Source organism: Tympanuchus pallidicinctus, unplaced genomic scaffold (assembly GCF_026119805.1).
Source record: "Tympanuchus pallidicinctus isolate F22 unplaced genomic scaffold, pur_lepc_1.0 scaffold3, whole genome shotgun sequence".
Lineage (NCBI taxonomy): Eukaryota > Metazoa > Chordata > Aves > Galliformes > Phasianidae > Tympanuchus > Tympanuchus pallidicinctus.
The window spans coordinates 16,521,588-16,538,072 of record NW_026294747.1 but is presented as its reverse complement, the minus strand read 5'-3'; the positions used below and the strand labels follow the sequence as shown (position 1 = coordinate 16,538,072).

Sequence of the window (16,485 nt, the reverse complement as noted above, 5' to 3'; positions counted from 1 at the left end):
TCTGCACAGCATAGCATATTGCACAGGAATTTGTATTCTAGCTGAGAATTTAGTGCAGGTTTAAGAGATGGACCTGTATGACACACAGATCCTATTCCAAAAGGAAACATGAGCTGCTGATGTGGCAGCCAAGGAATGCGATTACTGCATGTCCTAGGCATATTCTCAACATCAAGCAGTAAAAGAGTTTGAGTTTCACAACTGATTTTGAAAACTGGACATGATTTCAGAATTTAAATTCTGTTAAAATTAGAAGAATGGAGGTTAAAAAAAAAAAAAAAATCTGTTTCTTTACTTGGGGGACATGGAAAATTTTGAAAAATTAACATTTAGAGAAAGGCCTTTGATCACAGAAAAATGGCACATACATCCCATAGGCGTCTTCAACAGCCTCACAGCACATGGAATTAGCCTATATATATACTTTATTTCAAATTGGTTCTTATGGGAAACAGAGCAGGTTTAGACCTTCTAAACCCTGGCTATTTGTCTTTTTAAAGTAGCTGTACTACAGAAGGGAATTTTATTATTTTCTGCTTATTCTGCATTGGTCTCCACTTGCATGACATATTTCCATATTTCCATTGTGCCCAGTACTGTGCAAAACCTGGTAGAGACTGCACACTTCGGTGTCTCAGCTGTACTCTATCATCATTCTCTTTTGTGGCAGAGACAGGATTAGCTCAGGTGTTCCCTGACCCCTACTGGTGGGGCTGGCCCCTTGTTTTCCTCGAGAAGAAGAGAACAAGGGAAAAAAATATACTTTGTGGCTCTAGGGACATGTGGCTATAATGAATCTTTTAATAAAAAAACAAACAAAAAAAAAACACACAGGTAGAAAATCCTTCTCTGGAGGCTGTGGCAGGCTGAAGCTAAACAGGGGAGATGCCAGGAAACTTCTGAAACCAAGTTTGGCGTTTAAACCCTTTTAGCTCCTCCTGATCAGAGAGATCCAGCTGAGGTTTATTTACCAACTGCCAACATGAATTCCTGGTATTTTTGTTAACCATTTAGATGCCACAGCTCCAGGAATTCCATCAAGCTGCTGAAGAGGTGCTGGCACGAGCAGCAGTCACCACCAGAGCACCCCTGTGAGTGGGAGCCCACAGGGAATCTCACACATTCCCAGGTTCAGTTGCCTGCTGTGACTGGGCTATGCCAGAAACTGGTTCAAAGACCATCTGTTTCACCAAGTGGTATGGAAGGAGTTTGGCATTCAACCAAATGCATTGCTTCTGAACAGATCGACCTCTATCTACACTCAACTGGAAGAGCAGCTTTGGAGAGGCCACTCCTCTCCAAGTTTTAGGATAGTACAAGAGCTATCCTAAAACTTCACAGCACAACAGCAAAAATGAGCCTCAAGGAAAACATTATCATAGGACTGAAGAGTTGAGAAAATCATTTTCCTTATTTAGACAAACTTCCAAAGAACAAATTCAAATAGAGTTACATTTTTTTATTATAACGAAAGTCAACAGATTTTCTACCAAGCATCTAAAATATGTATCTATATCTTCTATTTCGGATCATTGCATCTCCAGTACAGCTAGCTAAGCACTAAAGATTCAAGCGTTACATGAAACGAATGCGTCTCTAGTGAAAAATAAAGTCCGTGTTTTTGCATGAGACAGTAAGTTACTGATGAGTAAGTACATTTAAAATCACAGCTAGCATATTTGCCTTACCAAATCTGCTTCAGTTTATTTCAGCAACTAGCTGGTCATATCATATTTAGCTGGAAAATATACAGCTCTGAAAAAATATGAGAAGAAACCTGGAGATGTACAGTATAATTACAAAAAGAGACTTGCCAGTACCTCCAATGTTAGGTGCCAATATCAACACTCCTAATGAACTGCATTTTCCCCATCTGCTTCCACATGCAGCCAAAAAAATGTACGTGAACCACTTTATGTCTCAAAAATCAGTTTCCTAGATCCATCACCAGCCCCCCCAAACCAAGCAGGTCTCTATTATATGTCTGTCTTTCTATGTAAATCTCTGAACTCTAGATTAATCAGCAGATACTCCACACTTTCTGACATTTTAATGATTTCAGTACTGAATGCCCAAAAAGCAAAAGACCAGGTTTTTCAAAGTTCTCTTTTCCTACTAATTAAAAGGACCGTTTGCATCATCTCCAGACGTATCTCTTTGCAAAATGCCACAGCACACATCATTACCTATTTCCTATGGCACATAAGAGAAAGTTCTTAATTTCATTCTCTTCTGAGGCTGAACTAGACATCATCTATCTGTTGGGATACAGTCTTTCTCCCCTGCTACATACAGACTCTGAACGAGGAGTGAATCAGCATCTGAATCTCAACATCGTAAGTCAAATAAGAGGACAGCCTGCACGTGGAGAAGGACATTATGAAAAATTCCCATCTTTAACAATCCTTAGTTTTCATCAGTTTTTATATCTAACACGGTGCTCAATTCACCCAAATTAAACAATCCACTTAGCTTCAAAAAGAATCAAGAGTTTTGAATTCAAACCTCAAAATATTTGCTTTTACAGTTACAACTGTCACATGTATGTGTCCACATCCACAAGGATTGGTGTCCATTCACATGAGTGACAGCAGGAATTCTGAAAATAAAAAAGAGGAATTCAACCCTGTACTCCTCAAAGTAACTCACTGCACAATTTCAGTCACAGCTCCACATTACACACAGCCCCCTAACTGATTTTTTCGGAAATTACTGCTTGATTAAAAATGTCCAATTCTTTTTCCCTTTCCAGCCTCCGAGCTTATTGATGTGAGATAAACTTTATCAGAATCCATGTTGACCTTCCTCTCTTTTGAACTCAGAAACATTGATTAACTTGTAAGTTATGTAGCAGTGGGCCAACTTAAATACTGCCCTTTTTGGTACTCGGTTTCCTGCTGACTGGCTATTTCAGCACCTGTAACTCCTTAAAAATCAGCTCAGCTAAAGGTGAGAGAATTACAAGAAATATAATTGGGCTTAGTCCCTTCATTCTTCAGCTCATGAAAATGCAAAATGTTACCCAAATGGTAAGAAAAAGATGATTCATTCTTTTCCAACAATCTTAGTGTAAGCTGTCAGCTGCTCCCTAATTAGCATTAGCAGCAAGCCAGACTAGCAGTAGCAAACCGCAGCAGGGCTAGCTGCAAGAAGTCAGAAAGAAAGCAGGTTGCTTGAGTCATTCTTCCATTGACAAACCTTTAAAGGAAAACTTAAGGCTCACACAAGGAAGGTACTGCTTCTCTGAGGTACATACTGAAGGCCTGACCTGCTGGACTTGCCCACTCACCTCCAAGTTGCCAAAATCACAGAGGGTAATTTGCCTCTTTGCTGCCCCAGATAAGGGCAAAAGGATTTCTCCCCTGCGTTTGCAGTATGGTCAAAAGCTGCACAAGATTTCTGTTTCATATCCTATCCAGAGCCAGGAATTCCAATAGAAAAGCAATGGCCACAATCTGTAAAGAAGTCAGTGTTCAAATGATTTTACTGAAGAAATAATTAGGCTGTTCACAGCATTTTAAGTCCTTCTGTGACCTCCAGCTAGAATTGAGCCAGGATGATACAAGTGTTAAAAGGACCCTAACACAAGCAGCTGCCAGTATAAAATGCTTCAGAAGATTTATATGCAAGTTATTGAGTCATAAGTATTACACTCAGGGCCACTGCAAACTGTGTTACCATTTCCCACTATGCCCACTGCTTCAAGTTGAGTTTTAACGAATTCCACCCGTCTTGCCTTTCAATCCTGAAGCCTAGTTAACAGGGTTCAAGAGACACTTCCTTACCAAGAAACTGGGCCAGAACGAATAACGCTGTGTATGGATAATACATTCCCTAAATGCTTTCAGCAAATTATTTCAAAATGCTGTTTTGATATCCTCCCTTTTCTTTAATGAGTACTGTTTGCTATTCACAACTAGGGCGTAAAACAGCGCAGCATGAACGGAAGCTTTTATAGTGCCGACATCACAGCTAACAAGAATTAGTACAAACACATTCTTTTTTGTGACATTACATTTTTAGAGTTCAATGGCCCTTATTATATCTCAGAGAAGATGCAGCTTCTCATGATTAGCCATGTGCATGATCTGGCATCAGAGTCAAAACTAGGTCAGTTATCTACATCCAGTAATTTCATCTCTTTAATGACAATTTCTTGATTTATTGGTTTTTTCAGTTGTTTTCTTTCAGAGGTGGGTTGGACGGGGCAATGACAGTGAAAACAGGGGCATGAGACAGCAGATGATCTTGTTACAAAAGCTACCAGACGTTATAAACAATTGCAAATATTTTGGAACGCCTGCCATAAATCAGTTATATCAGCATTCTGAGCTTCTCATCTACAGAAAACCAAACTTCAGAAGCAGTTCTTCTCTCAAACTCTTATTTTTCCATATACCTCATTTTCATGGTGAAAAAAATATGACTGAAGGACCCTCTGAAGTATTTTAGTTATTATCTGACAGCATGCGTATCAAAGCGTGAATACTGAAAACATTATGAATCTACAAAAGAAGCAAGATAAAAAATACACAGATGTATTTAGCAGTGCTTCAAGAGTACAAAACATCTTCAGGGCAGTAAGGTTCCCATTCTGACTTGCTCTGCAAAAACTAAACTTACTGTCTTTCTCCTGAGGAGTTTTCCATCTGTGGTAAGAAATACAGCCCCTTAGCACATTTTTCCTTTATCAGGCACATTGCCGTATTCATATACTTTCCTAAAGCCGTATTAGCTTTAAAGGAGAGTTTACAGTGGGCACAATTCTAGAACACTCTCTCCTCCCAGGGTGTAATGCTGTAACACAATGGAAAGTGCAGCAATGGCAGAATAGTAGCAAGTCCCAGGCTGCAACAAGCAAGGATATGCTTAAATGCAACTGCTGTGGACACAAAAACAAAGGAAAGAAGCTGCTTACCATCAGAAGGCCTCTGGTACACAGGGATCCCCAAATACCCTTGCCTCCCCTGCCAACCCTTAAATGAGGTCTAGGAAGGGGTGGATCCTGGCTCCCCTCCCCCCTTCTGGTCACTCAGCTGCATTGCATACACCTGAGCTCCCTTGGGTTGGCCCTGCCTTCCCCAACAGGTGTTCAATCACTGCTTCAAGCCATGACTTGCATTTCCACTAAACAGGAGCACCTGGGAAATTCAACCCCTCAACTCAACTCCACTCATGCTATGAGTTTCCACTTAAATAGAAAGAAAAAAAATTTCTCCCTAGTGGCCAGTGCAACTGGTTGGTATTTTCTGCATTCCCAGACTAGGCACAGTCGTATATAAAAGCGATGGAAGATAACAGATATTCTACTCATCTGATTGTATTGTAAAAGCCAAGAACATATTTGGTATTAGGGCTAATCATCACTCTCAGAAGTGAAAGGGCGTTTTGAATGGGAAAAGCAACAAGCATCCTTCCACCCTTACTGAATTTTGACTGAAGATCAGGAAATTATTTCGGTTCAGTGGGATTTTTCTTTCTTGAGTTGAAGCTACACTACTTAGCTCATTTGTACTAATTCAAAATCCTATCAAAGCCTTTTGCACTGCTGAAAATATCTGCCTTCTAACAATAACATTCATGCAGAAGTTATTTGCAAGCATCTCATCTAATTGATGTCAGAAAGAGGTGCTTCTCAAGTCACTAACAGAAGACTATTTTAGTAAACAGAGCATATAGCCCAAACATTCAAGATAGAAGCTATATGGTCAACACAAACAGAATGGCAAGATATTTCATTTCACAAAGCTCTGAGACTTAGAGAGAACAAGAAAGAACTTCATGCACCAGACAATAGTCAGTAAATTAACCTGCACATTGCTCACCTTTCTGGCTGTCATGATTTTGGTTTGCTGTAAGGCACAGTGCATTTCTAACCAGATGAAAGTCAATTTAAACATTTATTCTTGACTAGGTATTATTTTTTAATATCACCAGCTACACCAATACAACTCACCCATTCCAGTTTTCTCATCTTTGAGAAGGCAGGAGAGATATTTTTGCATCTATCAATCATTGCAATGTTATGAATTAAAACTCGCATCTTTTTTGCCTCCCAGGTGTTCAGGGTGGTACCCACTCAAACACAGATACATTCAAAGCTATAAAACAAAGCAAACCTGTACATTTTTTTTTTTTACAGAAGAATGTAACCGAGAGCTGCTGCTGAGTGACACGAACCAAAAATAAAAATACAGATGACAAAGCACACGCTTGCCAAACAAATTCTAAGACCAATTTAAGAATCAAACAGAGTGCTGCCAAAGCTTTGAACTAGAGGAAGCAGATGCTTTTGCTGCTGTGACATGCATTTCCACCCAGCAGGTAGACGAGATGAAATCCGGTCTCATCAAGTCACTAACAAGGATTCAGGGCTAACAGCAGATCGGGCTAAGCCAGCAATAACAACACTTTTACATATGATTTCCTGATACATGGAAGTTAGATATTTCCGCTATTTCATCTTCTATTTTTCTTAGAATAAACTGCTGAAAACAAAACTGCAATGGAATGCAGGCATCTATTCCGATACACAATAGTTTATTGAAATAAACTTCACAGGAAACGTTCTCTCTGTATGCATGTACGATCACTACCAAGTTAAGTGAACAGTGTATATACACAGGCAAGGACAAGGATAATTTTGCTTAACAAAAGTGACGTTGGCGCAGATGGGATTAATCCCTAGTAAAATGGAGGTAGCATCATGATTCACTTAAGAGTCACTGCTGTCAATACAATGAATTAGTTTCGTTTATTATCATCGTATATTTTCAGAGTCACATTTACTAAGCAATTGCTCTGTCTTTACTTGGCTCAAGTAAATGCCACAGCAAGGCCTGTGAAGCTCTGAGAATAAGGACTACATGAATGATAGTCCGCGTTCTCTATCCGCTGCTAACAAATAGGTTTGCTAAAACAGTAGCAATAGTAGGGGAGGTTTGCTTAGGGGAATAACAGAACAACAATAAAAAGCAACAAACTCCTTCAACAAGATATCTGTTTCATCAAGAAAATGTTCGTGCTTCACTCTCCATTTCCATTTCTGTTTTCTCCCCAGAGGTCTCTAATATCAACTACAGGCTGCTCTTGGTCACTTTCCCAGGGGAAAGCTTTGTGGAGCATTAGTAGCTGGAAAGACACAGATTGAGAACAGCATGAAAATACATGGAGTATAAGGCTATAATGACATCATTAGCATATTTTAAACTCCAGTTTCCCTAGGGTATTGCATCAGTAACTCAGCTGAGACAGTGACCAAAAAGAAGTTTCATATAATTAACTCTTTCTTATAAAATGTCAAACAGATGAAAACAGAGAAGACATTTTGATTAAAGCTTCTCAGCAGTTAGACACTACAGAAAAAGCTCCTGATAGGAGCTCACTGATCCCATAGAGGTGCATGAAAGTTTCAAGACACTGTTGTAGGAAATACATCAGGTAGAGCAGCACAAATGCTGTGTCCCCATCTCTTTGTCCTGCTGGGGAAGAGCAACTGCTCCTATCCCATCAGGGCAGCAGCCAGTTCCCACTGAGCAATGGGTCCCAGTAATGCTATGTAAACACTTCAGCAGCTCCTGCTATTGCAGCACCACGGGGTTGTTATGTTGGAAGGGACCTCTTGGGATCATCTAGTCCTACTCTCTGTGTTTGCTTCATTTCCTTCTCTGTGGAAGTACCAGAAACTTGCACTGTAAGACTCGTTGATCTGCATCACAGAATTTCTATCTGCATTTGTTTTGGTTTTTGGTGTTTTTTTTTTTTTTTTTTTTTACTCATTCCAGTTAACAAATGTTCATCAGGAAGTAGGCCCTGGTTGTTCAAGCACACAAACGCGACAGTAAATCTGACAGGACCATCAGTTACCTGGAACAGACAAACTAGGTTTAATTCAGATATTGGCTAGCATTTCAATAGCTTTCAGCAGCAGGGCAATAATCAAGATCAACTCAAAATGCTGGAGACAAACAGTGTTTGAAGGCACCCCACTGACGTGTGGAGATTACAACCAGCAATTGGCACAGTAACAACTACAGATGTTCACTTGCTCTTGTACTCAGCTATTGAAGGCTTTTCTAGCTTATGCATGGGCTACAGAATGCCACTCTATCTTAGATAAACATCTTTGTCATAAGGAAGAAATGGTTTTCCAAAGCAACACACTGAATGTTCAGCTGAAGTCAGTGAAAGCAGTGGTGGCTGTTCATTATTTCTGAAAGATAAATTGAGGACTTGTCAAACTTAACAGACATTTTAGAAGTCAGACCTACTGTCTGTTCCCAGACTCAGTGACAGAGAAAGCAAAAGAGATTATATCTTAATATTATGCATTTAAAAGGGACTATATTCATTATAGGACTGCATTTTGTTCTGTGCAAAATTCAATAAACTGTGGTTGTGTATTAACGAAATATTGAAGAGGAAATGAAAAGTATATTCAGTGAAGTTCTGTTTTTATGAAAGCATAAGTATAGAGAAGAGGGAATATAAGTAGCGCACATTGGAAGCCTTCATTATTTAAGTTGCATGTAAGCACTTCTTTCATCAACAAAGACTAAAGAAAGGAGAATTATGCCAGAGATCATTTTTATTTTTCTTCAGAATTAGATAGGTAAAGATAGTGGACTAGAATTTATTAATAATTGAAAGGAGGCCTTAAAAAAACTGAAGAAATAATAAACTGATCTGCCCAGCTGTAACTCCTCCAAGTTATTCTGTCTCAATCCAAACACCTTTAGCACTGGTCCTCTAAAAAAGACCTTTTCAATCTTTCCTTGCCTTTTACAATACAGCAGTGTTGCTCAATTCATTTAAGGCTTAATTCATGAATAAGAAACCACATTTACTCCACGCTCCTGCTTGGGATCTATCACACAGCTGGGATGAAAGGGCCTCAATTCAGAAGTTGCCAGGAAGCTAGGTCACAGTGGTACAGGGTCAAAGTTTAGGCCAATACAATGAATCCCACAAAAATTTGAGTAATATGCACTTCTCATCACAATACATGGGAACTCACATTTACTGAGTCCCACAAAACATTCCTTATGGATCCCTAAAGTCTCATTAAAGACAGAATATGAACAGAGTCTGTGGGCATCAAGTATTTCTCACCCTCAGCTGGAACTGCTAGGATGCTAGGAAAGGAGGTGGCAATTGTAGCAGAATGTAAAGCAGAGCACTGTCCGTTTTCCAGTGCTACATGGCTGCTGACCAGAATAAATAATGATTTTCCTCAACTGAATCTTAAGAAACACTTTGGGAATCACATGCATGTTACACAATGTTGAGGGAGACGGAAAAGGAAAGCACACTCCAGCCTTGGACAGAAGGGGTTGTGAATGGCTCCCAAAGCTCATGATGCTCAGGAACACTAAAAGCATCTGTGTGCCTGCCCCAGCAAGGGCTGCTGCCCCCCTCAGTATGCAGTTCACATACAGCTTTACCTCCACAAGAAAAAGAAACATTCAGCAGGGAGGAAAAAAACACCATTAACGTTCCAAAACATAAAACATTGGAGCAGAGTGTTTGCATCTTACAGAGTGTTTGCTATGAAATTTTCAACTGCCAAATGAAATGCATCAGTGCAAAAAATAGCAGAGAAATACCAAAAGATGCCATCATGTCCAGAACCGCAAGTATTTCCTTGTATTCACTATCCCCATAGCTAGACAGGGAGGTTCCTCCACCCAGTGTGACTGTAACTTCCCTTATAGAAATACCACGCACACTCAGAGTAGAGCATTCAATGTGGTTTTTAATGCTGATGATTCAGCTCAGAAGTGGCACACAAACAGCCAGGCTCTCTGGTGCTTCATTCTGCATTTGCAAACTGCAGCCAGAGACTCTGGGAGTATCCCCTACAATTGTTAACCAAATGAAAAGATCCCCCTACATCCATTTCAAAATCAAGCCATTAGGTAAATATTCACCTTCTCTTGACAAAGCATGTTTCTGCACTGAGTGAGATGCAATTTGCAGCCAAATAGGAAACTTCTGGTTACAACCAGATGAGCACAGTTCCAGTGGTGATAAGGCTGCCTTACCTCCACTTACTTCTGCTTTTGGAAGGCAGGACTATTCTGCAGATCTATTCACAGTGAAAACTGAATATGTGAAAAGGAAAACTTGGTGCTCCTCAAAAGAACAAGAGATGAGTGCCACTCAATGCAGAATTTATTGGTTCACTTATGTTGCATTTTACTATATTGCAGTGTCACAACAGATTATGCATCTTTAAGACAGGAGGGTCATACATAAAGGTCAGACTATTATCTTAAATCACCTAAAGTCATTAGTAACCCTACAGAAATTACTTGTTGAAGCTTTAGGGCAAAATACATAAATAAAATTTAGAGAAAGAGAATCCAATCTTACTCTAGTCATACTAACATGAGCCATTTGTTGTCTGATTTGCACAGCAGTAGGAAGGAACAAGAGTCTGTACGAGAGCACTACAGTACTACAGGGGGACACCCCTTTTTTCCCCTCCTGCCTCTTCCAAAAAGCAGCCTACCCTGCTACAGTTCTAGGCCTGGCAGAGTCAGGATTCCACTTGAGATAAGGAACTGCTTAATTGCACCAGCACACCATTTTCTTGATCACACCGTATCAAATTCATTCATGTAAATAATGATTTTTTTAAATCAAAAATGTATTTTTAAAAGGAAAAAAAAAAAAACACCATTCAAAAGAATTACACAAGTATATCTTTCACAGGAAGTCCACAATGCTGCCAGATTTCAGATTCAAGCCAAGCTTCAAGCACTAGCATATTTAATTTAAAAAAATACTCTTTTTTTTTTTTTTAAACATGTGCAACCAAAATGTCATTTGATTCTCATTCTGAGAAACAGCTGGAGTCTACTGTAACATCTCTGAAAAATCAGCACAAGGTTGATACTCCAGATGGAAACCACAAGCAACAGGTAAACGCTGCTCCTTGTTCAGACAAAAAAAAAATAAATAAAAAAAATGCAAGTGAGTTCAAAACAAAACAGCTGATAATTTCTAGCTTTTTTATAATCAAGAATTTTAAGAAGAGCTATGTGAAGTTTCACAGTATCAGCTGAACAGATGGTACATCAGACAAGAATTGTTAGGGGATATTTTCGAAGGCATCAAGATTTTGAGTAATCAGCTATCCACAAAATTAAGTACAAAGAAGGGACTCACACTTAGGAAAGAGGTAAAGACTACAAATTGACCTTGAGAAAATTTATGAGGGTGGATTTGGAATTGCTGAAACCCTTGCCTGAGCTGCCATATTGTTTTGTGAAACAAACATAAAACAACCAGCTTCCTAAGTAGAATCCTGGTCCCAGCAACCCCTTTAAAAGTGTATTTAATACAGAAATTGCACGTTTCTGCATCTTTTAAGCCTTTTCTGTCCCAGAGATAGTTCTTTGTCACCCTTTAAAACAGCTGTTTTCTCTTAAATCATTAAAAAAGTGAAAGGAAGAGACAAAGGGAGCATGGAAACTGTGCTATCCAGAACTGATTTTAGCTTTGGCCAAACATCATCTGTGGGAGTAAGAAATGAGGAGACACGATAAAATGGAGATTCTTGACTTGTTTACAATTAAACACCCGAACCACAAGATATTCATTATTTTGTATTTGACGCGCAAATTTTAGGAATCCAAAGTAGAATTTTCAAAGACTTCTTTATGTATCATTGAATTATGGATTATAGTTTGGATCTAAAAAGGAAAAAACACCTTACTGTAAACACATTTGCAGTGACAGTTCTACCTGAAATCGTCTATTACATTCTATGGAACATTTTAAAGACAGTTTGAAGGAAGTCCTTTTCCATTTCATATATTTATGGAGTAGGTTTTGTAAACTTTACAGATGCTCATTCTTGTTATTTCAGCAGAATACCCTAAAACTGCACAGACCTCACACTGTACCTGGAACTCATGGCAACTCAATGTGTTCCTCTCACAGTCATGTAGGAGTCATATACATTTCCACAGAAATACAAAGATACACGAAAGGTAAACTGAATTACTTCCTATGGCTGGGAGTGCCACTCTTGGCATGATTTGCCTCTTCATTTCTATCAACAGAAACTTCTCTCTGAAGTAAGAATATGAAAAAGCAAAGGGGACTGAAGGACTATTTCTGAGAACAACAAAAAAATGGGTCAATGGGAAGGGAGAGAAGATCCTGTCAGCAGCTGCCTGCTGTATCCTTCAGTATGATTCTAGAACTTCAGTTTCTAGTACTATGGTTGCACAAACATACACTAAATAAAATACGTCTAAAGAATTCTGTGATACCATATGATACACATCATAAATTTTTAACTGTAATTGCTTCCTATAACCATGTTTGCCTTAACACTGTAGAGACGGAAGGGTGTAACCCTTAAACAGGTCCTTATCAGTTAGCTATATGGAAGAAAGAAACAGTTGGTAACATTTTTAATGTGTTGACTCAGCAGTTTAATAGAGCTGACTTGGCTGTACCAAAAGAAAAAAAAATGAAAAAAGAAAAACAGTTCTTCATAGGCTCTTTCTAAGATCATGCATAACAAATGTAAATGTGTTGTGAGGAAAATTTCAATAAACCTGCTTCCTCTTCTTTGTACTGGAACAGGGAATCATTATTCATGCTGTATCTGCTTTTCTGCACTTCTGAAGCTTTTGCCAAAAATAAATAAATCACAAAACATCACTGTTTTTAACTGGCCAAGGCATTGGGCATAGTGTCATTAATCACAGCTTATCATCATCTGGTATGCCTGATCTCTTCAAAAGTTCACATGACCACTCCCACCGAATTCAACAAGGTGGTTCACTCATCTGGTCTCTTTTGGAAGTTTGCAAAACTAGACCTTTGAGATTTTACACGAGTACTAGATTAAGAGGTCATTTTACAAGGGAATCTGAAGCAAATAGTGATTTACTGATCATGGGCAGGTGGAACCATCTGACGCTGTCTACTTTGGGGTTAAAAGAATGGAAGAAAGAGGGCTTGCCCTTTTATTTTTAGGAGAATTGTACTGACTAAGAAATAAGCATAGGAGGAAATAAACAGAAAAAAATATTTACAGAAATGAGTATTTCCATCATCACTTTACTGCCATCATTGACTTGAAATTGCTGACCAATTGCAATTGCTGACTGAGATTATTATCAATTACTGCTAAGTACTAGGTATTTTACTATCTGGGAACAACCTCTATTGTTCTATGACTGTTTTCTCTGGCAACACATACTGAACTGAGCCATCCCAATTTGCCTCATACTTCAGCAGTTTCCTTTCAGTTACACTGGGGCACTTCTAGCAAAGGAGTCTGCCCTAGACTTGGCTGCAACATATTCCTCTGTTTTGCCAATATTTCAACTATAAAATAAAAATTATAGTTGTCATAACTGTGTGCATCTCCACTCGCTTCAGACAAGTTGCACTGAGGCTGCTCTGGGCTCAACAATTCAACAGGACTTATGAACATACTTCATAAACAGCATATACAGACATCTGATTATGATACATTACCATTTTATTTTGTTTCTTGAATAACATGCTATCAGTTGCATTTAAACAGAGCTATGTAAAACATGAACAGGCTCTACTCAGAGTTTTATTGCAATTTAAGTGTTAGCTGATGCTAGCCTGGTTCACAAATTCTACATTTGAAGTTTATCTAGAGACAGATACACCTCCTGTATGTGGTATCTTTGTAAGGGGTTTACAAACTGCAGTACCAACAAACTCAAAGAAAGGAAGGCATGGGAGCATCAACACCAAATCATTGTGATAGAAGCCAGGAACAACTAGAAATAATAGTAGTACTATGACATGGTTAAATAGCACAATTTCCACATTAAACATTTTTAGCTACACAAAAGGAAAGAATCTACAGCAAAAAAAAAAAAATCTGGATTTATATTATCACTATAATCAACCACAACGATGGCAAGTATCTCACAAGAGTTTTGCAATGTTGAACTCAACCATAACTCTGTAAAGTAACCTAAAGATAAAGCCAGCCTTCTACATCATCACAATTTAATTAGAGCCTTTGAAGCCACGCACCTTTGATCCGAGCAAAGTGATAAATGTATTATATTTTAAAAGGACTGTTATATGTTCTGTTAAACACAACGGCAGGGTTGAACCAGAACAGCCTTTGTGTAATGAGGAAACATTCATTTTGAGGAACAGACACAAAAAGTAGAAGGGTTGGCTGCCCTCCTTTCAAACGCACAGGTACCCGACTGCATAAAAATTTCTAGAGAATGAAAAATAACACTGATTTAACATATGTCTTCCCCACGAGGGAAACAATCAAGCTAATGAAAGAATACTAGACACGTACTGTTAGCAGAGTAAAACGTTTACCTTTGAACATCCAGCTACCATTGCAATGCAGTATGGCTTGGAGAAGTTTTCCGCCTTGACAAGAAAGGACTCAAAGAAACAAATCTCAAGAGTCCAACAGAAGAGCCAGAACTACAGAAGTATTTACTAAAAGCCTTCATCAGCCTAAGGAGAGTAAGAAGAGGACTTCTGCTTAGGAACTGATCCTATCAATACAAGTATCAGTCAAATCAATTCATTTGTCCTGAATTGGACCACCTGTGGTTATTGTGAGGACAACAGGTTTCCCAGCTGCTTCCACTTCTCCAACCCCACCCTGAAATAGTTTTGGATCCTTTTAGCATGAACATTAGCTAGAGAAATTTCAGCGTCTGAGAAAGGTTAGATCCAAGTGTATTCTGAACGATTCTCACAGTATTTGTTAGTTTCTAATCTAATCAGCAATTCATCTGTATTTCTGGCTTTAGGAGAAGCAGTGAAACGATTATGAAAATCTGAAGACAATAAAAGCGCAAGGCAGAAATGTATTTTTAAAAATATTATAATGTTAGGTGCGCCAATATTAAAATAATAATAAAGTACTTTCTACTCTGATGCTCTAGGTCAGATTTTATGGCACTCACTAGAATCTTTTATATGAGTAAATATGACACTCCTCCTTTATCGCTTACACCTGCCACTACAAACTATTGTAAGCTATTAAGCCTCCATGAGCTCTTTCCTAGTATTAGTATGTTTCTCTGTCATTCGGCACAGAAAATTTGCCTGCCTAAACACTGACAAGTAGACTGTAACACACTGGTAGTACAAGCATGTGAATATGAAAAAATTGTTCATTACAAGTGATTATCAGTAGCTCAGTGAAAGGTATCAACAGCAGGGAACTGTGGGAATGGGAACCTTGTGTGCTAATTCCAATATGGAATGCTGGCTGAATGCCAGCTAGTTTTGTGCTGCTAGCAAATGGGGTTTGGGGCAGGGGGACAATAAGAAAACAATCCATTTTCCATCCTAATCATGTTTCTCAGTGTTGTTGCTGCTTAGAGGCTGTCAAAAACACTCCCAGTGCTGAGGAAGACTCTCTGTAGAGCTGTACTACTGCTCCTTTTGGTACCACATTCCCTCTTTGATAGAGAATGCCTTAACATTTTGTGGATTCACTGTTCTCTCATATTGTACATCTTCTTACATAGAATAAAATACTTTCTGAAAGTGCCATTAGTCTAAAATACACAATTCTTGAATCTGTTCTATTAGAAAAGATTAGCAATTTATCCATACAAAAATAAACACATTGTTATTTCTAGAAATAAGCTCATTTAGCAAATGAATGTGATCATAAAACATTACCACTAGATCAAAGGTCAACTGAAAAAGTAGAACATGGAGTTATTAATACATTTATTTTCATACCTTCCAGTCATTGCCAGTATTTTTATCTTTTTCAGTAAAATGGACTTTGTAATCAGCACACTGTGGACAGTTTTAACTTAACAATAAATGCCTCTGATGCAATTTTTTTTCCTTGCTATATACTGAGAACAGCATGCAAAAGATTTCAGTATCTACTAATTTGTACCTAATTCAGTTCTTAACTTTTTTTCTTCAGCCTAGGGGAGTTCAACTCATTTCTTAGTAACTTATTAGATGAATATCAAATATCCTGAAATAACTGCATTTAACAGCAGTGTTTTTGTTTCTGGAAAAAAGAAAAAATAAAACACATACATTTTTAGTCTAGGGCTCCAGCCCTGAGGTCTGGGTACAGCAATGACGACGTTACAAACTGTCTGGAACACTCTCAATAATACTCACAACAGGACAATCCTTCCTCCTCTTCCTGGTTAACCACTGTGAAGCACACGGGTTCAGCACTCCTTTAGGTCTGAATTAATTATTCACATGGGATCGTTGAATAGGTACAGCAGGAAAAAAAAGACAACAACAGAACAGCTTATTCTCTTCTCTCAACAACACAGGGTCTGATACAGTCATATCCTAACCAGCTCCTATAAGCAGCTGAGCATGACTAAATACAAGTGCCCAAAAAGTGCAACTCAAAGGGGCTGTTTTTAGTTTGCCTACATTCACATCCCTATCAGAGAACACTGAGGGGATGACCTCTTTGTTCTGTTTTTTTTTTGTTTGTTTTTG

At 38.5% G+C, this 16,485-nt stretch overlaps 2 long non-coding RNA genes across 2 annotated transcripts in view; both read right to left on the bottom strand.

Annotated features, from left to right (window-relative positions):
• The window catches only part of LOC128086517 (uncharacterized), a 230,190-nt gene extending 214,026 nt beyond the window's left edge, over positions 1-16,164 (bottom strand). The window contains exon 1 of the long non-coding RNA XR_008209394.1: positions 16,060-16,164. This is a non-coding gene — a long non-coding RNA (uncharacterized LOC128086517). The remainder of the gene's footprint in view (positions 1-16,059) is intronic.
• Positions 7,734-14,512, bottom strand: LOC128086521 (uncharacterized). The gene is made up of 2 exons (XR_008209399.1): positions 14,353-14,512; positions 7,734-7,866 (listed from the first exon to the last, which is right to left on the bottom strand). It is a non-coding gene; the product is annotated as an uncharacterized LOC128086521 (long non-coding RNA).
• Positions 16,165-16,485: the final 321 nt, after the last annotated feature.